At 43.1% G+C, this 22,403-nt stretch overlaps 1 long non-coding RNA gene across 3 annotated transcripts in view; it reads left to right on the top strand.

Moving 5' to 3' along the window:
• LOC119453959 (uncharacterized) overlaps positions 1 to 14,798 on the top strand; it is a 65,577-nt gene extending 50,779 nt beyond the window's left edge. The window contains exons 1-4 of one of the 3 annotated variants that reach the window (XR_005192519.2): positions 6,300 to 7,470; positions 8,252 to 8,347; positions 9,470 to 9,631; positions 12,566 to 14,798. This is a non-coding gene — a long non-coding RNA (uncharacterized LOC119453959). Of the gene's footprint in view, positions 1 to 6,299; positions 7,471 to 8,251; positions 8,348 to 9,469; positions 9,632 to 12,565 lie in introns of those variants that run through there. The other 2 variants (XR_005192521.2, XR_007465050.1) reach the window with 2 other exon arrangements.
• Positions 14,799 to 22,403: the final 7,605 nt, after the last annotated feature.

Below are 22,403 nucleotides of genomic sequence, written 5' to 3'. Positions count from 1 at the left end.
AATGATTTGTAATTTTATAGGGAATTCATACATTTTAAAGAATGTTTGGAGCGCTAATAACCGAAATCTGCACAAAAGAGAAGGTAAATGTGTTTCTAGGAATAATGCATTGTTGGCAGCGAACTTTGGCAATCCAATGCACAGGCCTAAAGCTTCCCGTTCCAGAAGAACAAGGGGATGTAATTTGTATGCCGGGGCACCTGAATATAGAACACATCCGAATTCCAAAATTGGCCGTATGTACATTTTATAAATCATCGCAAGAGAGTCTCTCCGCATTCCTGATCGACTGTTGCAAAGCCTTCTTAGCATTCGAATCGCTCGCACTCCTTTTTTATTTATGTATTCAATGTTCGTGCGCCAATTTATCCGGTCATCGTATACTATGCCCAGGTATTTTACCGAGTCCACCAGAGGTATGTTCTGTAGGCGGTAAGTTAGGTTGACATGTATTGGATCTAATAAAGGAAAAACTATTATTGCGCATTTACTGACATTTAGGGAGAGGCGAATATTGAGAAACCAGTTTTCTATGGCGCACAGGTATGTTTGCAATCGATTATATAAAGAATGGATGTCCATGTCAGATGCAAAAAAAGCAATATCATCTGTGTAGACATACGTGCATATGTCATTATGACACGGTATAGAGCTTAGTAATATATTAAATAATAAAGGGGACGTGACAGCTCCTTGTGGAACTCCACGAGGTTGTCGACGTCTATTTGAAGAACATCCTTTCAAAGAACAATAAAATTTTCGGTCAGTCAGAAACTCGCTAAACCATTTTGTGATGTATTTTGGGAAATCAAGATTTTGATATATCTAAAGTTACTAGAGCTGCAATTTGTCTCTGGCGACGTGCTAGTTTTATACGGCTTTCCAGGTCCACATGAGCGTGCCAAATGGAACAGCCAGATCTAAAGCCAATTTGGAAAGGGCTGCGCGCTTCTTTGTTCTCTACTAATTTTATAAGCCGAAAACTTAGAATTCCTTCTATTAATTTCACTAAATTGGAGGTTAGAGCAATTGGTCGAATATTACTAAGCGTGCCTCCATCACCATTATTTTTAAGAATCGGAATAACCTTAGCGAGTTTCCAACTTTAAGGTATCCACGAAAATTTATTAGAATAATTCACTACGTCTAAAAGATCATCTGGAGACTCCTTGAATAAAATTTTTATCATTTTTGAGGTCATTTCGTCAACACCAGGGGCGGAATGTGGCATACTTTCCACTGCTGTGGCCAGTTCTAACATAGTGATCTCCGTAAAATCATCGGACTGTATGCGTAACTTGGAAGATGGCGATAACAAGGACGTGAACCGGATTTCTAAACCCTTTCCAATTTATTCTACCATTTGCGTCATTTCTTCACTAGCGAAGACCATCGATTCTACTTTACTCGGACGCGGAAGAATCTTTCTGCCACTAAGAAAAGTGAAAAGCGCTCGCTTGTTTTTAGATTTAGATAGATATTCGAAATCTTTGCAATCATCTTCGTATTTTGCTTTAGAAACTGTATGTTTAAATATAGTTCTGTAGAGTTTATAATCACTCCAATTTTGTGGACACTGGTTATATAACAATTTTTTCCAGGCTGCTTTCCTTCTTTTATAATCGCGTCAACAGTCGGTATTCCACCAAGGGTTGTAGGAGTAACCATTATTAGTTCTAATTCTGAATTCCGACTGCTTGCTAGATTTTTCAAGGGCTGAACAAATAATCTTCGTCTTTTCTTCATTGGACGCCTCAGAAAGTGATGAAATCACAGATCGCAAGGACTGCTTAAAGGTATCGTAGTTTACAAACGTTCGAGCTTGTTCATCCATTGTTGTAGTAGAACGGACTATTTCAAAGACCAGCGGGATGTTATCACTATTAGTGGCGAAATCAAAAGTCGACCACGAATACGCAGATCGAGACTACGGCTAGAGAATGTGAGATTAATTGCAGACTGATTTTGGCCACACACGAATGTATTTGCCCCTAAATTTACACAAGAAAGGTTATTATCTAATGACCAATTACACAAGCGTTTACCGCATGAATCTGTCTTTAAACCGCTTGAAACATGATGTGAATTGAAATCCCCAGTAAGTAAAACATCCCGCCCACAGCTAGCTGGAACACTGTCAAGAGAGCGAGTGTCCCGCACACCGGAAGGAAAATAAGTATTTACAATATAAATAGGGAAACATCCAGGTAGAGTCAGTTCTATAGCCAGAATTTCGCACTCAGAATCCATCCATTCGAATAGAATTTTGGCTTTATGACATATTTTAGTCGAAATAAATATTATTAGTCCACCACCTCTTGTAGGGCGGTCTAGTCGAAAAGATCTGTAAAATTTTAAATGGAAATTTTTCGCCGTTGTCAACCAAGTTTCCTGTAATACTAGTATATATAGATTAAGTTGCTTTGTAACAGAAAACAAATCTACAGAAGCTGATAATAGTGATCGCCAGTTCCACTGAAGAACCTTTAACAATCCTATGATGAAGAAGTTGCTGCTGTCGAAGGGGACTTCTTTGATGCACTATCCTCCAATGTAAACTTCGACTGACATTTCTTTGACTTCAAATGGGGAAGTGAGGAAGAATCCTCACTGATTGTGGACATCGCTCTTTTTTGAGCACTAGCATTATGTTCTGCGTCTTTCATTTCGCAATCTTGAATGGTCTGGTTGGCGGAAGCAGAATGAGTGGGAGGGGAACTATTGCAGGCTGTGCCATCTCCCGAGACAGTTGTCTCCCTCTTTCCATCGACAGATTGCTGCCCTGAATTTATAAGTTGATTTGCTACCGAGCATAGACCAGAAACTTGCATTAACGTATTCATTTGCGAGGAAATAGCCTGTGCGATGCTTTCACCAAGATTTACCAACAACTGATCCATTGCCTTAGCCACGGCCTTTTGAACAGAATTTTCTATGGTTGCAGTGAGAGATGAGTCAAGTATCGTATTTTGTTTAGCTGTAACTCCAGCATAGCCAAATGTTCTTTCATTTACAATATTTGCAGCCTCTCTTCTGGAGCAGCGTCTTTTATCCATAACTTCGAGGATCTGCACTTCTTGGGCCCGCACAAAACAGTTAGAGTAATCGGCCGGATGGTTTCCTTCACAAAGGCAGCATCTCTCGTTTTCGGAAGTGCAATCACTGGGAGCGTGACTTTCCCCACATGTTCTGAAACGTTGGCTTGATTTGCATGCACCGATACTATGGCCAAATCGCCAGCAATTGCGGCATTGAAGCGGACGCGGTGCAAGTAGATCTACTCTGAATATAAGGGGCCATATTTTGATCTCTGATGGGCAGGAAGTGCGAGCAAAAGTGGCTATCACTGATTCTGTTGGTACTCTGGTATTGTCCAACACTCGATTGCATCGATATACGGGAATCGCTCCAGCTGCAGATAACTTTTCTAATGTTTCTGTCGGGGTAAGACTTGAGTCGACACCTCGCGTACACCCTTGGTGCACGCGAGGTGAGTCGGGATAAATGCACTCACCGGAATGGCAAGCGAAAGATGTGCACTTGAGTAAGTCCGCAATACATGTCTGGTCTGGCGACTTACAAAGAATGCCTCCCCGGTCGAACTGCCTTACGTCCGAGATGGTCTGGTACAATGGAGTAGCAGCACGAAGAGGCTCCTGGGTAGCCTGAAGATTGTTCAGTTTAACGAAACCTCCCCTCGCCGGAAGGATTGCCACGGGGATACTGATTCCACCGCTGCGTGGAAAGAAATCCAAAGGTATCTCATGATTAGGAAGAGAAGCCTTCCAAGGGGAAAAACCCCTCCCGGGGGTGTTCTTGGACATCAGCTTAAGCTGGAGCAAGTAATACTACGGAGAAAATACGTTAAAATGAACAAGAAAAGGGATAAGATCACCCGATACTCAGACAAACCACCAGAGATCCCTATCTTTCTGTCTTCCTGTCTATTCAAACCACCAAACCTGCCTATTCCTGTCTATTGTCTATTCTATTCTATATTATATTCTATATTCTATATATTCTAATACATACGTACATATATATATATATATATATATATATATATATATATATTCTATATTATATTGTCTATTGTCTACTGTCTATTCAAACCTGTCTATTCCTGTCTAGTCAAACCACCACAGATCCCTACCTTCCTGTCTATTCTTCGTCTTTCTCTCCGGCTTTCAATCTTTCCTAATGTACTACTCTCTTCTGCATTACTTCTGATCTTCTAGGCAGCGAGGGTTAACCCTATGTTAGGAGCCAGCCTAGGTTATATCATGTTTGGTTATAGTTGTAGCGTGTAGCTGGCGTTTGTAGGACCTTTTTTTTACATGTTTTGCTGCGTCATGTTGTAGGGCTCCGCGGTGGGTGGCTCGCGTTATTTATGAAAAGCCTACGTTCACTTATGGCAAGTTCCTTCCCCCCACTCCCTGATGGCCCCCAGAAAAAGGACACATCGAAGAAGTTTTCACACTTTTTGGCAACCGAACAGAGATTTCCCCCCCGCTATCATGTTGTTCACTGTGAAAAACCGGAAACAACTGTTAGAGCCATCTGACCGTTCTTTCGGTCGAAATGTACGAGAGATGCGATAGGCTCACGTTGTAAAGCTCCGAAATTGGCCAACGGTGATCTCTTGGAACACCGCAATGAGAAGCAACACTACTGGCTGCCTATTCTATGCCCCTTTGCGGAAATTCCACTGCGTATTATCCACTACAGCGCACTGAACATCAACCAGGATGTCATTTCGGAGAGAGCGAGAGCGAGAAAAAAAGCACATTTAATGACCAAGGATGGCTTGATTTCCAGGAGTGGTTCCTTCTTCACTTGAAACCATGCGCCTTCTTGGCAGCGACCACCCTCTCAGTCAACATTTCAGGCGAGGACTTGCTGCAATACGATAGCGCATGAGCGCAGTCACATGGTTTTATTTCTTATTTCGCGTGCTTTCCTTAAATGCCGAAAAAGGTCACCACGCCGCATATAAGTCGAAAAAAAAAGATGAATCTGAATCCCCTCTACAACATAACAAAACGCACTTTGCCCTAGCTTGAATACTAATGATTTTGAATAATTCATCTTGCTTAATTAGCTAATTAAGCGGGGTATAAAATACTCTGAGGAGCGTCACATGACGGCAAACCATATGTGATTGATTTCATACACGTGCGGTTTATCAGCTACGCTGTAAATTTAAATGGAGCTTGGCAGGGCATGTAATGCGTAGCGCAGATAACTAGTGCGCCATTAGAGTTACAGAATGGATGCCTAGTGGAGGGAAGCACATTCGACGACGGCAGAAACTTAGGTGAGGGGGGTGACATGAGGTAATTTGCAAACTCCATTTGGAATCAGCTAGCGATATACTATCGCATTACAATCTTAATAGTTAAGCGTATGCGTCCTGCGATATTTTTTTTTCAATTTTTGGTTTAGGTTACTGGAAACGCCTTGTATGTAAAGGTAAAAGCTAAGCCGTCGCATGTTATACCTGCCACAAGCAGTACTTTTATTTACATGCGTAGCGATTTTAGCTGCGCGCACATAGTCCAGTCCGGCCGTGATAATTCCAAGACTTTTCAACTCATGCCTCTTATCATACCAAGGTACGCGTAAATTCCAAGAAAGTAATAACCATGAGTGAAAAAAAGAAATGCAGGAAAATCATCAAATTTACGATATATAACAATATATTTACACAACATCTAGAAAATTTTAAATCACCCATTAATAAAGGAGAAACTGCGTACGACTTCATGTAGCACTATACGGGAAAAAATAACGCCGCAAGTCCGCCTCGATGGAAGTGATGGTGGGGCTGGTCGCGGAACTGAGCAGCGCGAGGAAGGCGACGACGGCGGGTTGGTCGACGCCACGCGCGAAGCAGAGTACGCACAAGCTGTGGCTGCGCTCAACGCGAGCCACATCGGCCTTTCGCCAAGCCCCACCGCGGGAACAGTGGCTACGACTGCGCAGTGCTCCTGCGACGGTCAGGCGGGGGGCAGAGCCCTTATGAAAATGAACAATGAGTTTCTGATTAGGACCTGATGCATTTCTAATGTGTCATCAGACAGGCATTAGAAATGCATCGTCTAATGTTGTTTAGCATTACAAGTACATCAGAAACTCGAATGACAATGCACCTTAAGGTTTCTGATGAAAAAAGTAGACAGCTTTTTTTTGTTATTTCTAATGTCAAAGCACATTACATAAAAATGTGTATGACGCCAACTCGCGCATTTTTTTTTTCTTTTACAGCAAAGCTGTCTATGGTTACGATGTAGAAAAAAATATATCCGAGATGTTGACAAAAAACAAGTGGGCCGATCCTGGTGATAGTTGCAGAAAGGGTCCAAGCTCCATGGCACGAACATTGTACGATAATTATTTTTGATAGTTCATTGAACAACCAATATATAAGAAATGAGTATTCCACATTTCATTTAAAGTTTTTTTTTTAGTAGTACAAGAGCTATTCTTGTTGACATAGGACACATGGAAGCTGCAGAGACATTGCTTTTTCGAGGAATCTGCGTGCGTCGCACGATACATAAACATAGAAGGCACGGACGACAGGCGCGCATCCCATGCTCATTAAGCACACAAACACGAAAGCAAGATTCGGACGACACGGGTGTAACCTGCGCCACACGAGCGAGGGAATATCGTAGCTTTGATGCTTTCCGACAGTTACAACGCGCACTGAAACATCGCACACTGCACATGTGTACCTCAGAGATCGTTCCAACAATTTCTGGGGCTAAAGTTGACGTTAACGACATCAGGAAGTTATCTAGAAGGAAGGTGGTACACAAATCATTCAAATCACGCCCCAGCGATGGCTTTCAAAGGACAACATAACCCCAATCTCTAAGGCCATGCTTTTGCTGGCTGCAGACGGCAGAAGCAATTCAAAATTTAAAATACATCATAAAATTTCTTTCTACGATAAACTATAGCGTAAAATATGGAGTGTTCGGTGGTTTGTTTTATCTCGCAACATATATACGTAGCTGGGCGCAACACGACACAAAATATGAGTTTACTGGTTAATATATTTGGCATCACGGAGGCCACAACAACCTCACAAGTACGCAGGTGGCGCTGTTGTTTTTCCTGCGTCTTCAACGTGCCGGTCGTCTGTGTGAGCTGCTTGATCGTGTGGTTTTGTGTTTGCTTTAATGAAATGGGACGTAGTTAGCGTGCACAAAAGTGCCAGAAGATACCTTGTGTTTCGTTGCAAACTCGCCGTATGCGTGGCGCGCCAGGCAAACATGGACCAACGATTTTTGTGCCGTGGCCTTTGTGTCGGGTTGTCGTGGAAAGTTGGGTGGACATCGCAAAGAAATCATTCCTATTGGTAGCGTGCCTCAGATCGTCCACTACGCAGCGGCATGTATGCTGGGAGTAACATCGTCGACGCAGCACCGGCAACTTGGAGAGCGTCGTGCCATTGAAAAGGTAAGCAATCGTGCTTGCTAACTACACGTGTTGTGCGTACTCATCGTGTGTGCATAGGGTGCCTTGCGAACGTAGGAAACAACAGTGACGCCTGTGCTTATGCATGTTGCGTGCTGGTTGTCAGAATTTAGTTTTGCAAATGTATGTATGAAGTGTATGTGTACCTGAAAGTATGATCTCGGTATGATCTCGGCCTCGATGCGCAATTGAATATCCTGATGAGCGTTTTCTTACGATGAGGGGGGGGGGGGGAGACATTACGTTCTGAAATAATCGTGGTCATCATGTGCACCTGTGCGTGCGCTCCCGCTTTTCTGCTGAAGTTGCATATAACGACCCATCAGTCTCTTCACCAATACTTACTGCAATTACGTTTCTTCGCTTATAAACTCTTCAACGTAGTAAATAATATCTGCTTACCAGGTTTTCGGTTTACGAGCAGTTTTAGGGGAAAGTAAGCAGTCACAGCTTGCCATACTAGTAGAGCTGTCTTTTCAAGACAAGGGATGTTTCCATAACTTTGACGTATCTAAACATGATAGGGGAAAGTTGCTTAAACCAAGTCATGAAAGCAAACCCTAGAATTGTTATGTAAACAAACATTTCTTGTAATGTGCTGCTGCGTGCGTCTTCAAAATTTTACTTTGATGAAGGGGTCCCTATTATCATGACATTCATCAATGACTCGACCTTGTGCTCTGTTGCCACCTTGCATGTGTTCACAATATGACAGTTTTATTGTGCCAGTGCTATATATGTTGACACAGAATTCATTTTGTAGTGGTGAGGCCGTGACCCACAGCAGTGTCCACATGATGGCAGGGAACCTGTGGCCCTGGCTACAGCAGCACAGCGTGTAATCTGGATGTCACGTCAGGTATGTATGAAGTGTATGTGTACCTGAAAGTATGATCTCGGTATGATTTGTGTGTAAGCTAACAGACATATTACATAACGGAGCACTAAATAGGCTAAATATTTATGCAAGTATATTAAACTTGCTGCTTGTTTGTGTTCGTAACATTATGCACAAATTATCGTGTTCTATATAAAACTAAACCTAACATGTCCTGATGTTGAGTATTTTTTTTCTCTCTTTGATCACTTGGCTGCAAATTAAGTTTTATTTTTGCTTTGCATACAGTATATTTTACTTCTTATTTTGGTTTTATTGTTTTGAAACTGTTTCCGATGCTGTAGCTTTTATTTCTGTATTTTTTTCTCTTTTTATGCTACACGCATGTGCAGTTTTTGTGCATGTTAGTATTCGAAGTGTAGTGTGTCAAATATGCCACAGGTCTAAGCATACAGCGTGCATACCTTTGTTTAACATTGCTATTTACAATTATTTCTGTCTTGTTCTCAGAATAATTGCCACTGGCAAATACACATTTGATGAGCTTGAATTTCTCTGAAACTGAAATATGAAGGTGCAGCCGTGTGACAGCTGAAGTACTCCAGCAATGTCAAAGCTAGCTTGCACCCACTATTACTACAGTATGCCGACGGATACCCATCACTGTATTTGTACATTTTCTGAGAACCACCCGTGTCCACTAGGTCAAATTTGTAGTGTCCTTTTGAGCATGCCGGTCAGTTCATTTAACTTTTCAGGACAAAATTTACACAGGCAGGCTGCAGAGGCCAGTGGGGCCCTGGACTGAGGGCTTTGAACACCGCTCCTTAACACATTTTCCAGTCAAATGAAGTTTCTATATATGTATACACAGGGAGGGGAAGGGAAATATACAACTTGACCTCGGCTAACAACTGGCATTTTGATGGAAGGATTAAATAAAGTAAGACTGGATGTGTGCTTGCATTAAAACAGTATTTGCATAGAAAAAAGTAAGCAGACATAGACTAATTTCTATCCCTTTTTATCTACGAAGGATGGCCTTTTTCACGCATTAATAATGGGTCTGGCTCACACATGCGTTATTTATGCGGTATGCCTCACTGATTTCTCGTGTCAATTTTCCACTGTGGGTGACAATAGGTGAACGATCTTATCTGGCCTGAAGTCCTATGGCGGCAATGCACGACCGCATTGGGGAGGCTGAGGTTCAGGGCAAGAGCCTTTATGGAAAGGGCAGTAACAGGCACAAGAAGGACCCAGTGAAGGAGGGATTGGATCCAGTTCATCTGAATGCTGTAATTGGTATGTATTATTTTCATTGTGAAGACTGAATAATATTGGCATGGGAAAGTTGTACTTTCGGGCAGTGTAGCGTACTTTCATAATTTCTGTAGATGAGGCTCACAAGCGGAAACCACCTTTGCACTCTCATGAAGGAAAGCCACCATTTGTGTGGGTCATTCCACGCCAACTGTCCCAAAATCATCAGCCCTTGCTAAATTGTCGAGTTGCCATGGTCCATTGATCCTTGGCGAAGTCCTGAACGAGCACCCCTTCCCTAACTGGTTGTGTTTGTGAGAACTGTCGAAGGCAGACATGGCTCACTGATAGCTATTTGTAATGATACATTTTTCTTTCTATCGTGTGGGCAGCTGATGGTGAATAGAAAATGTTTATGGTGGAAATTTTGTCATCGCAGCATTTGTTGTAGTGTGGTGCGGCTGTAACTAGCTTTAATATTCGTGATGTATACGCACAATTTTACCTGAGCTGCCTCAGTGCACACAATGTGCAGGAATGAGGATTTTAATGTATTCCTTATGAACCATCCCACCTCTATTTGGAATGATATGCCTCTCTACACTCAGCAGTAATTTTAATTATTCGAAATAAACAGCCCCGGTGTTTCTTGCAGAAATCTGGAATAGTTGGATGCAATGACTTAAACAGTTTTGTGGGAAAATGTGTGTTGATGTTTGTTGTATACACCTCTTTGAGTGTTCATACAAAAAAGCGTGCTGGCAAGACCAAGTGTAGCCAAACCGCAATATTGCATTCTATAACTGCATAGTTGTGCCCTCAATTTTGGTGGAGTGAAACTCTCCTGCATTTTAGCGCAGTGCACATCAATCCAGTTTCTTAACTTAAAGATTTCTTTTGCTTAAAACAAAAAGTACCTTTCTTAAATTTCTTATTCAAATAGTCTTGTCATTCTCTGTGATGATTGCCATAAGCTCGAGGACAAAAATTACGGCGCGAAGCAGACGAGGACGAGGTTAGACAAAGAATGACATATAGGGGCGCCAACATCCAGCTGTTTATTCGGCAGAAAACACGCTGTTTTATACATCACACTGTGCAAAGTAGTCATAGTAAAGATAAACGAACAGGAGTGAAGGGATCCAACAAGGGCTCGTGAGGCAGTGATCATCACAGTAGAGAGGAATGCAAAGGTAACAGCAGGAACCTAAACTGAACTATCAGGCAAGCGCATAGGAACACGAGTCCATTACAGGCTCAAATCACACAACCAGAGCACCTGCAGTGCCCGCCCGTGTTGCTGTTGACCACCAACCAGTGCTCTTGCACGATCGTTGAAGCATCGTCCTATTTGTCCAATACACATGCTGGTGGTCAACAGCAACACGGGCGGGCACTGCAGGTGCTGTGGTTGTGTGCCACAACTGGAGCAAATGCCCTTTCTAAGGAAAGCAAGAAACCGCACTGAAATGGAAATAATCGAGGCGTTCTTAATAAATAGAGCAGGCAGTCAGTGTGTTAGCACGCAGTCAATAATATTAAGTGACAAAGAATTGTCGTTCTTAATGATAGCCTGTAATCACCGCCAAGATTAGAACATGCAGCTGTCGTGTTTGTATGCCACTTGATTTGAGCCTGTAATGGACGCGTGTTCCTATGTGCTTGCCTGACGGTTCAGTTTAGGTCCCTGCTGTAACCTTTGCATTCCTCTCTACTGTGATGATCACTGCCTCACGAGCACTTGTTGGATCCCTTCACTCCTGTTCGTTTATTTTTACTATGATTACTTTGGACGGTGTCATGTATAAAACGGCGTGTTTTCTGCCGAATAAACAGTTGGAAGTTGGCGCCTGTAATGTCATTCCTTGTCTAACTTCGTCCTCGTCTGCTTAGCACAGTACTTTTTGTCCTGAAGTCATGAACCAAGTAGCTGCTACAGTGCTCTATTAGCACCTAAACTTTGGTAAAAATACTACTATATTTATATACAGGGTGTTTTATTTTAGCTGCATCAAATTAAAAACAATGCCTGTGGCAGATAACACAGTTCTAATCCTTGATCTAAACTACTCGATGAGGTGGCCATTACTTACGTAAGAAATCAAAATGCTTAATTGAATATTTAACCAAATTACAATAAATAACTTTAATTAATTATTTACGGCACATATCTTAATCTACAAACTGTAGCTAATGAGTTTCCAAGGTGTATCCACTTCGAACAAATTTTCTGGGCTGCGCTAGTTTCAAGATATTAACTTTCAAAGTGTCTGACGAAATGCATTAGTGTTCCAGTTACTTTTGTGCTTCAATGCAGAAAACAGCGTTTTCTTTAAAAAGTTAACTGGAACGCCCATTCATTTCGTCGGACACTTTGAAAATTATCTCGAAACTGGTTCAGTCCCAAAAATTCGTTCCAAGTGGATCGACTTGCGAACCTGCGGGCTATAATTCGTATATATAAATATGTGCTGTATTGGAATTAATTAAAATGTTAATTAGCATAATTATTTTAATTTTTCAATTAGGCATTTTGATTTCTCATGGAAGTAATGGCTGTCTAATTGAGTAGTTTAGGTCAAATATTGGAATTGTGCTATCTGCCACAGGCAATTTTGAAAATTTTGGTGCAGCTAAACTAATACAAACTGTATAGCGCATTGTTTACTGGGGCCTATGCAAAATATTGTTCGTAAAGAAATGAAATTTTAGCTATACATTTTTCTGTAAATAGTGTCTAGAAAGGTGCTGCAATTTTATAATTATTTGCTAGTAAATGTTAGCAATGACCAAAATAAGTGCACAGTAAGTAGAAAAGTGTAAATGTAATTAGAACAGCATTACAATACATTTTTTAAAAAGGTGTAATTTACAACACACTTCATGTGTGCACATCCACTCAATTAGCTCGTATTGCACGCTACTATCCATTGCTGTGCCTCTTGGTCCATTATCGCACACCCCTTGCTTTTTCAGGGCTGCGCAAGTGGACCCACACACACAGTGGCTATACACGCACCTGGTCATTCACAAACATATGCACACACTAGCAGGTCGTTCGGGAATTTTGCCATGCGCCATTCCTCTTCCCGTTAAGGCACTCCGCACGTCTGACCACCAGGGGACACACTCTCGCTACCTTCGTGTGCACAGCCATAAATAATGGCGGCACCATGCATCTGACATTGGTTGAAGTTCAGCATCTGTTCGTTCACGTTCCACCGAATGATATAGAAAGTTAGTATTGTTCTGCTAGTGTGCTACAATGCTATGCTAAATTTTCATCTTGTTTCTTGCAGGTTACATCCTCCAGCAAGTTCAGGACGACAAATGTGCAGCTCAAAAGCAGCCTGTCCTCCATGCTAAGCAGGGAGATTAAGTAGCCTGGAAAGCAGGTGGTCCTGTAAATACAGGGTGTTTTTTTTAGCTGCACCAAATTTTTAAAATTAGAAAAATATATACCTTGGTCACGTTAGCTTTACCATTCGAGTGTACGGATTGGCGGCCTCTAGATACAGAGCAATTAGTCACTTAAGTGTGTAATTAGTGAAGTTAAGCTAATTAACTTTCTAATTATCAACTATAGGTGGCTACAGCAAATGAGTACTTTGGGGCCCGTCGTCGACACTACCTATCCCAACGATGAAATTTTGAATAGCGGAGTTCATGTGGGAGCTACACGAGCAATTAGTTCCCTTTGGCAAGCTTCTTGAAACCGAATTAGGCCGCAAAAAGAGCGTCTGTGTCGTCGATGTCACCGCCCCCCTGCCTTTCGTAACATCTCCGAGGTAAGCGCCAGTCCGGCCCCGCGAGCAGCTTGCATTATTTCCTTGCTATCTGCGGCGTTCGCAGTCGACGCTACAGACTGATATGATGCCGTGCCTGCAGTATCTAAAAGCCCAATTTAAGGAGCAGGGTTGGCGCTACAGCGCAACATGATGCCCAACAGAATGACGAAGTAAATTTGGCGGCCCACCGTCATTGAAGCGCTAGGCCACCGCTGCAGACAGCCAGGAAATAATGCAAGCTGCTCGTTGGGCTGGACCGGCGGAGACGTGACGAAAGGCGGGGGGGGGGGGGGGGGCGACGACACAGACGCTCTTTTTGCGGCCAGTTTCGGTTTCAAGGAGCCTGCCAAGGGGAACTAATTGTTCGCGTAGCTCCCACATGAACTCCGCTATTCAAAATTTGACTGTTGGGATAGGTAGTACTCATTTGTACTCAGTACTCATTTGCTGTAGCTACCTATTGTTGATAATTAGAAAATTAATTAGTGTAACTTCGGTAATTATGCATGTAAGTGCTGAAATTGCTATGTATCTAGAGGCTGCCAATCCGTACACTTGAATGGTAAAGATAACGTGACCAAGATTCACATCTTTCTAATTTCAAAAATTTGGTGCAACTAAAAAGAACACCCCGTATGTGCTATCTAGTCATGTTTGCGATTTCTATGTCAGCACATTCTTAAATAAATATGAACCAACTCAACTATATATACATCTGCTCATTTATTACCCTGTTTAATTTATAGCTGGCTCAACAATGCAGCATTTGTATCCAAATGCCTGCATCGCTAGGCATCCAAGATTGATGGGCATGGGTAGACTCGCATATATAGAACGATGGATAGCCACTCATTGCCAGAAATGGTCTGCTGGAGTTTACATTACAACTCTTTGTAGTGACCATACTTTCATGTTGATAATTTGTGCCATGCAAATTGAGGAATGTTAATGTAGTGCATAGAAAGCCAAGTGTGCAGGCATTCAGAAGGGTTACTAATGCACTGTGTTAGAATAGCAATGAACCAAAAAAAATATCTATTGACCTGTGTACTGCAAACATTCGCTTGCATGACCAGCAATAGAGATATCTGCATTGCGGCCTTTAATGTCAACCTAATGTTAACGTTCAATTGCATGTCATTAGGAAACGCATCAGAAGCTCATGCGTCAGGTGCACATCAGAAACTCGTACGTCAGATGCACATCAGAAACTCATGCGTCAGGTGCACATCAGAAACTCATGCGTCAGGTGCACATCAGAAACTCATGCATCAGGTACTCTATAGAAATACGGTGGCCAATTTGTAATAGACTCACATTAGGAATACATCAGAAAGCGCATTAGACAGTCATTAGCCACTCAAATGATTCTGTTGCATAAAGACATCAGCCTCTCTATAGAAAGACATTAAATTTTTTCATAAGGGAGGCCTCGACAATCCGGGCCTGGCTTGTGGCGTCGCCTGGGGTCACAACCCGCTGCACGAGCTGCGAGCTCGTTTCGTCTCTTGTGAACCATCGTCTTGGGCAGCACAGCTACAGCGAGAATCGACGCCGTGGCTTCTCCAGCCGATCCGTGACGGTTATGACAAGTGCTGCCTCTTCCGCGGTGTTTTCCGCTGAAATATAATGATTTCACAAATAATCAGAATCGTTGTGTCATCCTCCCTAAAGATTACGTGAGTGTGTATTTGTTCTCTTCTTGATTATTTTTCGGTATAATAATAAGTTTTTAGACTAAGTACCTAAATTGCAATAAAATAATAGGAAATGAAACAACCTTTTTAATTATTTTATTCTGTTACGGGCTAATCAGTCCCTGTATAATGATATAACGTGCATTTCACTCCTACGCGCGTATTACCAAAACTGTCATCTCGCTGCAATTGCTCTCGACGGCATATGGCAACCCGCCGTGGTTGCTCTGTGGCTATGGTGTTGGGCTGCTGAGCACGAGGTCGCGGGATCGAATCCCGGCCACGGCGGCCGCATTTCGATGGGGGCGAAAACACACGTGTACTTAGATTTAGGTCACGTTAAAGAACCCCAGGTGGTCCAAATTTCCGGAGTCCCCCACTACGGCGAGCCTCATAATCAGAACTGGTTTTGGCACGTAAAACCCCATAATTTAATTTAACGGCATATGGCAGCCGGTCGTTAGTTTTGACGTTTTTTTTTTGCAAAATGCAAACTGGGAATGGCCAAATGCAACATACAAACAAAAAGCCAGTGCTTGCTCGGCTGGTTCTTAAAAGCACCACAGGCAGTGCGATAACGCAACAACATAAAGAACGCACCCGCACGGTACAGGTGCAGCGTCGCCTGTCGTCTTTTTGTCTGTGTTTTACATTGCCTGAAATGTCTTTACGTAAAGCCTCAACTTCCCCACAAACGAGTTTCAGAGGCCTACGCACCCAGTGTACAAACCACAAGGAGGTCTCTATTGCGATTGCCGCTTAGTGAAAAGACGTACTCCAAATAGCCCTAATATTGCTCTAGCGTCAAATCCCGCCATCTTTTTTGCATGCTGCCACCGAGATGAGCGCGAACTCTCGAAGGCTGCCTTTCGAACTTTCTCTGTCAGGAACGCTTTCGTTTTGGTTGCAGAATATGTACGAATATTCACCTGTCAGCCGTCCCGTTGACGTGGCAGCCACCAGGAGCAAAGATGCTCAGATGCCCGCCGTGTGTCGTGCACCCTCCAGCACGTCGAGGCCGAGAGTAGCCATGGGCGGACACTGTTGCTGATCCCAGAGCGCGGCAGCACCTGTCGTACTGAGGAGCCGCGTCCTGAGATCCGTGGCCAGTCGTATTTCAATCCGGGTGCAGTGTCCTGGCATCAGACTGACGCCGTTGCATCATGATTGACACGATCTGTCACAACAGTATAGCACGGCACTGACAGTAGCTCAGCCGTAAAGAAGGACTTCCTGCTCAGCTTGTCCGAAAACGTCTCCGGATTTTTCAAATGAAGCCCTGCCGAACGAAGAAACCTAGTCGCTGCTTACAATGGCGACCAGCGCGCAATGCGCGAGACAGCTGATGATGATGATGATGATCCACAGTACAAATGGCACATACCCACCGTGGGGGATCGGCCAAGAATTGGGCGGTTTGGAGAAAATGGATTTTTAAAAAAAAATTAGAAAAAAGATAAAAAGAAAAAAGAAAGATGAATTCTGCTTGGTGTTCTAATTACTTATTATTATTGACTATTTTAGGAAGGCAGTCGATTCGAATTAATGATAAAGTTTTGCATTGCAGTGCGAACATTCTGGTGGCGGTACCCGAATGTGGAAGCTCCAAACGAAAGCAAGACGGGAGCGTTCATACTGAGGCCAAGTTTGTTTAAAGGGTCCTCAAGCATCCTTTTCCTTACTGAGGAGAATTGTCGGCAAGCAAGGAGAAAGTGATCAATATTTTCTGGTTCGCCGCACTGTATACACAAAGGAGATGCCGCCAAACCAGCCCTGTGTGTATAGAAATTTAGTGTCGGGATGCGGCAACGTATCCTGGTTAGTGTAATCTCTAATTTTCGTGTTGGGCAGAATTTACGATTCCAAGGGAATAGTAGATGGTGGTAGTCAGAATGCGAAGCCATACTAGAATTATATATCTCATTCATCATTGTTAATCTCCTAAACCTAGCCGCGGTGATATAGGAAGTTGGGGGAATGGCAGGCACTAAAGGACCCCCCAGGGAAGCCTTTGCTAATGAATCTGCACACTCATTCAAAGGCAAACCTTTGTGCCCGGGCATCCAAATTAAGCGAAGCAAACTCAAATGAGACGGAGCTGAAAGATGTAACTCTTGCAAAATTTTTGAGTCACTACGCGTTGTAAGCGATGAACATAGAGTGAGTCGGTGATAATAGCAACTGATGAATGAGAGGGGTTCAACTTCCGTAATGCTAAACCACAGCTAAGAATTCCGCTGTGTAGATAGGAGTAAAATCTGGAAGTCTAATCGAACAGGACCAATCTAGCGATTGAGAAAAAAATCCTACACCTGCCTTTTTGTGGTTCTGTGATGCATCTGTAGCTATTATAGCATTGGTCTGAATATGACACAAGTGCTCATCCAGCATGGCCTTGAGAATTCGTGAAGATAAAAGTTTTGCATTATTTGGGTAGATGTTATCAAAAATTATTTCTAGAGAGAGGGTAGTAGACTTTGCAGGAGTTATATTATAGAGCTTAACATTCAATGGCTCCAGTATTGCCTGCGCAAAAACCACCTGTGGCGTGTGAAAACGAGGCCAGTGGACATTAAAAAATAAAGTGGGCTGACCTATAAACACTGTCTGGTGTCTTCTGAAAGGTGATTCGTGCAGTCGCAGAAAGACTTCGACTGTTAGTAGTCAGAATCTAGCCATTAACGATGGCGCTTGCGCTTCCAGGTAAAGCACAGCGTTCGGTACGAATTTGGGGTGACCAAGGCAGAGTCGGAGCGCATCCCGTTCTATTAAAATAAAGGACGAATTTTGTACGCGGCACGTGCAGAGAACAGAACACACCCAAATTCTAATACTGCCCTGACATACATGCTGTATATCGTTAGTAGTGTGTCTCTTCGCATGCCAGACCTATTGTTGCTCAGCCGTCGTAATATTCCGAGAGCACGGCCCCCTTTTTAGCAATATACTCAATATGCGGTAGCCAATTGAGTTTATTGTCATAAATCATCCCAGGGTACTTGGTTTGTTCAACTTGGGGGATGACTTTGTTCTGATAACAGAGTTAAATACACTGGACTACTTAGCGGAAAGACAAGCACCGCATTCTTGTTAACGTTCAGAGATAGGCGAATTCCTTCCAGCCATTTTAAAGTGTGTTGAGATAAGCTTGCAATTTTCCGTAAAGGGACTGAATGTCGTCTGCAGAAGCGAAAAATGCAATATCATCTGCGTAACATACGTGTTTACATTAGCCTGACAAGGTATACCACTTAGTAATATATTGAGAAATAGGGGAGACAAAACGGCCCCTTGAGGTACACCCCTGGTCTGTGTAAACCTTTTAGAGGCGATGCCATTCCTAACACAGAAAAAATCTCTGCCCCTCAAAAACTCGGCCTGTCCATCTTATAAAGTAATGTGGGAGATCTAGTGCATTCATTCTATCCAATAATATTGCATGCTCGACACTATCATAAGCTTTGGCGATGTCTAGCGAGACCAGTGCAGCACATCGCCCGTGGCGCCGTGCAATATGAATTCGACTTTCTATGTCTGCGTGCGCACACCAGATGGGCATGCCTGGTCTAAAACCATTTTGGAAAGGGCTGAGCAGTTCTCTGGTGTTCACGAACTTCATGATTCGGACATTTATTATTCTTTGGATTAGCTTAACAAGGTTTGACGTTAATGAAATAGGCCGAATGTTCTCCAGTGTATATCCACTACCTTGATTTTTGAGTAATAATATTACTTTAGCGAGTTTCCATTGCAATGGTATCCAAGCCTTCTCAATAGAATGATTAACTAGAGCCAATAAGACATCAGGATACTCCTTAAACAAAATTTTATCATTGCGGTGGTAACTCCATCAGGACCTGGGGCAGCAGCGGGCAAACTTACAACCACTGAGGCCAATTCCGGTAATGACACCTCTTCGAATTGTCCACAGAGCCAAGCAATAAAGGCCGACAAGGGAGACAAGATGAAAAGCGGCTCTCAAGCCCTTTGCCAATTTTTTCCAAGAACTCAGTAATTTCATTCGGTGTAAGAACAAGTGAGTCTGCATTGATTGATGGTTGAATCATCTTCAGTGATCGTAGAAAGCGGAACAATGCCCCTCTGTTGCGTGTTTGGGACAAGAAATCAAAATGTCTGATGTTATACTCTTCTTTCTCTTTTGAAGCTGTACGTTTAAAGGTGGCCGCTATGTATTTGTAATTATTCCAGTTTTTTGGGCACTGGTTGTATAGAAGCTTTTTCCACGCAGCTTTCCTCCGCCTAAATTCTCTAGTGCAGTCGTCATTCCACCATTTACTAGGGCTCTTGCTTTTACTGGAACAAATTACAAATTCAGATCGTTTTTTTGAATCCTCCAATACCGAACATAAAGTATGAGCCTTTTGAATACAACTCATATGTCTCATTGAATTAAACGCTGTTTTAAAACAAGTATTAAAACGAGTATAATTAATAAAACTTCTCTTATGAAGCTCCGGAGAGGTTATCGGGCCAACCACTTCAAAAACAAAAGGCAGGTGGTCACTGTTTGTAGCGCAGTCAATCGTTGACCATGAAGATACAACAATATTTGTTCCAGACAACGTCAGGCCTAAAACAGAGCGAGACTGTCCTCGGAGAAACGTAACGGCTCCAGTGTTCATGCAGGAAAGCCCATTATCTACTGCCCATTCCCACAGTGGTTTACCACACTGATCCGTTTTGTATCCCCATGATACATGGTGCGAATTGAAATCACCAGCTAAGATTATATCTTTCCGCAATTTGCTATAATTGAATCTAGGGAACTATTGTTCTGGACCCCAACAGGAAAGTAAGAATTTACTACGTTGAAAGGTCTACATCCGGGCAAATTTATTTCTACCGCAAGTATTTCGCTGTCTGGGGCCATCAACGTGAATGCTAACTTTTTATGTGGCAAAATTTAGTTGAAATAAATATTACAATACCTCCGGCTCTAGTAGGACGGGCCGAACGAAAACATCGATAATTTCGCAATGAAAAATTTTTTCCTGTATACAACCAAGTTTCTTGTAAAAGTATGATATCCGGACAAACTGATGTGTGAGATCAAGTAAATCTGTTGAAGCAGCAAGTATAGAACGACAATTCCACTGAAGCACTCTCATCAGCCCTCGGGCGGCGAGAGCACCGCAGTAGCAATTGCTCTCTCCAAAATAGAGTCTGTTAACTCGGCGCCATTAGGGCTTTTCTTAGGTTTAGAATCGGGGCGAGATTTGAGCCAACTATAATGGGGGACCCGCGACGTTTGGGGGCCCGTGACTCCACATCCATAGTCGATACATCATCATGACTCCAAGTTACTGGGACCAGCCATATTTTATTCCTTTCCGTACTGACGATTGGCAAATTGGACATGTTGAACTCAGGTACCACATTAGGAAGAGGTACAGAAGTTGCCTGCAGCAGTTGAGTTAATTATGCGGACACAATTTGCGATATACAGTCAGACAGATTTTCAACGAGGCGTTTCATGACCTTACCCATTGACTCTTCTACGGCGGTTGCAATCGCTTCTAAAATGGTTGAAGCCATGGCAGCAGTATGCCGCGCCACAACACCAGCGTAACCATGTGATCTTTCCTTTACGGCGACAGTAGCCTCTCTGCGGGAGCAACGCCTTTTATCCATTACTTCAAGAATTTGAATTTCTTCTGATCGAGAAGGGGCAGTCAGAATTATTAGCCTGATGCGCACCACCACATAGGCAAGACTTCTCCGTTTGAGTTACGCACTCATTGCCCGGATGTCCTCACCACAGACGCAGCAACGAGGGCTAGACTTGCAGCCACCCGCACTGTGTCCAAAACGCCAAAACTACGGCATTGTAACGGGCGCGATGCTACAGGGTCTAGACGAAAAATTAGTGGCCAGATTTTTAATTCTGAAGGACATGATGTACCCGCAAATGTGGCAATCACAGATTCTGTCGGTACACGTACGTTATCGGTCACGCGGTGGCACCGATAAATGGCAATAACACCTGCCACAGAGAGCTCTTCCGGTGTTTCTGAGGGACTCAGTCGAGAGTCCACACCACGCACTATTCCCTCGTGCATGCCAGATGAGGTGGAATGAAAGCGTTCATCTTAATGGAGCCAAACGAGGAACATTTTAGTAGATCTGCTAACATGCCTCATCTGGCGACCTGCAGACGATGCTCCTCGTCCAAATTGTCGAACATCTGTGATATGCAGGTAGTGATGAGTCACAGATTTAAGATCCGCCTGAATTGCTTGCGGGTTATTGATTCGAATGGAGCCGCCATTCAAAGGTACCAGCGCCACCGGAAAGCTCACTCCACTACGAAAAAAAGGCTTCTAGAGGCATTTGATGAGGAGGGACAGAAGCTGACCAGGGGCAGCAGCCTGGCCAGACGAGCTATTCGTGATGAGGACGGGTTGACTGTCTCAACCAAAACATGACAGCCTTCTGTAGCTTATTGCCAAAAATCAAGCTTAAACCACCAACACTTAGCCGAGCACCCCACAGCGCTTACGTGACCACCAGATGCTTGCTTGTCTTCTCCTACTGAGAGGACGAGAAACGAGGGACGCGCTCAGTCGGCCAGAACGATCGCTGTATGGTATGGTATGGTATGCCTTATCTGATGGCGCATAACCACTGCGGGGGATTGGCCAAGATTTGGATGGAATTAGGCAATCTCTTTAAATACTAAAATTGGGTAAGTCTGGTGCGTTCTTTGTTCTCTTCTCACGCGTGTCGATCACATCCTAGGAAATGCGGTGATTATGATGATGACGACCGTGAGAAAAAGAGAGAAAGAATGGGAAAGAAAGACATGAAGGTTAACCAGTGTAAGTACCGGCTGGCTACCTGACCTTTTGCACATACCCATACAGGATAATTGCAACATAAATATCTCGCTAAGGTACTTCTTCTCCAGAGGATCCATGCCAGAGCAAACGTAAACGTATCTTGTATTAGTGTGCATTGATGCCTCTGGTTCATTACAATAAAATCGGGTAAACGCAATAATAAAAAAAATCACTTGAAATTTCTACCGAAGAGCTTTTCCGGCGGCTACTTGTGGCCAAAAAAGAGGAGTGCCCCTATAGAAGCGCGACTTTGTATGTTCATTTGTGGCTTGAGGTATTGCAATTTAATCTGCAACATATAACGAATCATAGCCACGAAGCAAAGAGGATTGGTCGAGAATGCAGCAGATAATGCTAAAGGGGACAGAAGTAGTATTAAATGACAACTTTTCTGAGAATGCCCTTAGGGCGCCGTGTATGCTAAGATGTTCGTTTTCCTTTATACGTATTGCAAAATGAATGGATGCTT

This window comes from Dermacentor silvarum, chromosome 1 (assembly GCF_013339745.2).
Source record: "Dermacentor silvarum isolate Dsil-2018 chromosome 1, BIME_Dsil_1.4, whole genome shotgun sequence".
NCBI classification, from domain to species: Eukaryota; Metazoa; Arthropoda; class Arachnida; order Ixodida; family Ixodidae; genus Dermacentor; species Dermacentor silvarum.
Note: the sequence above shows the minus strand (reverse complement) of the source record. Positions and strands in the feature narration are given on the sequence as shown.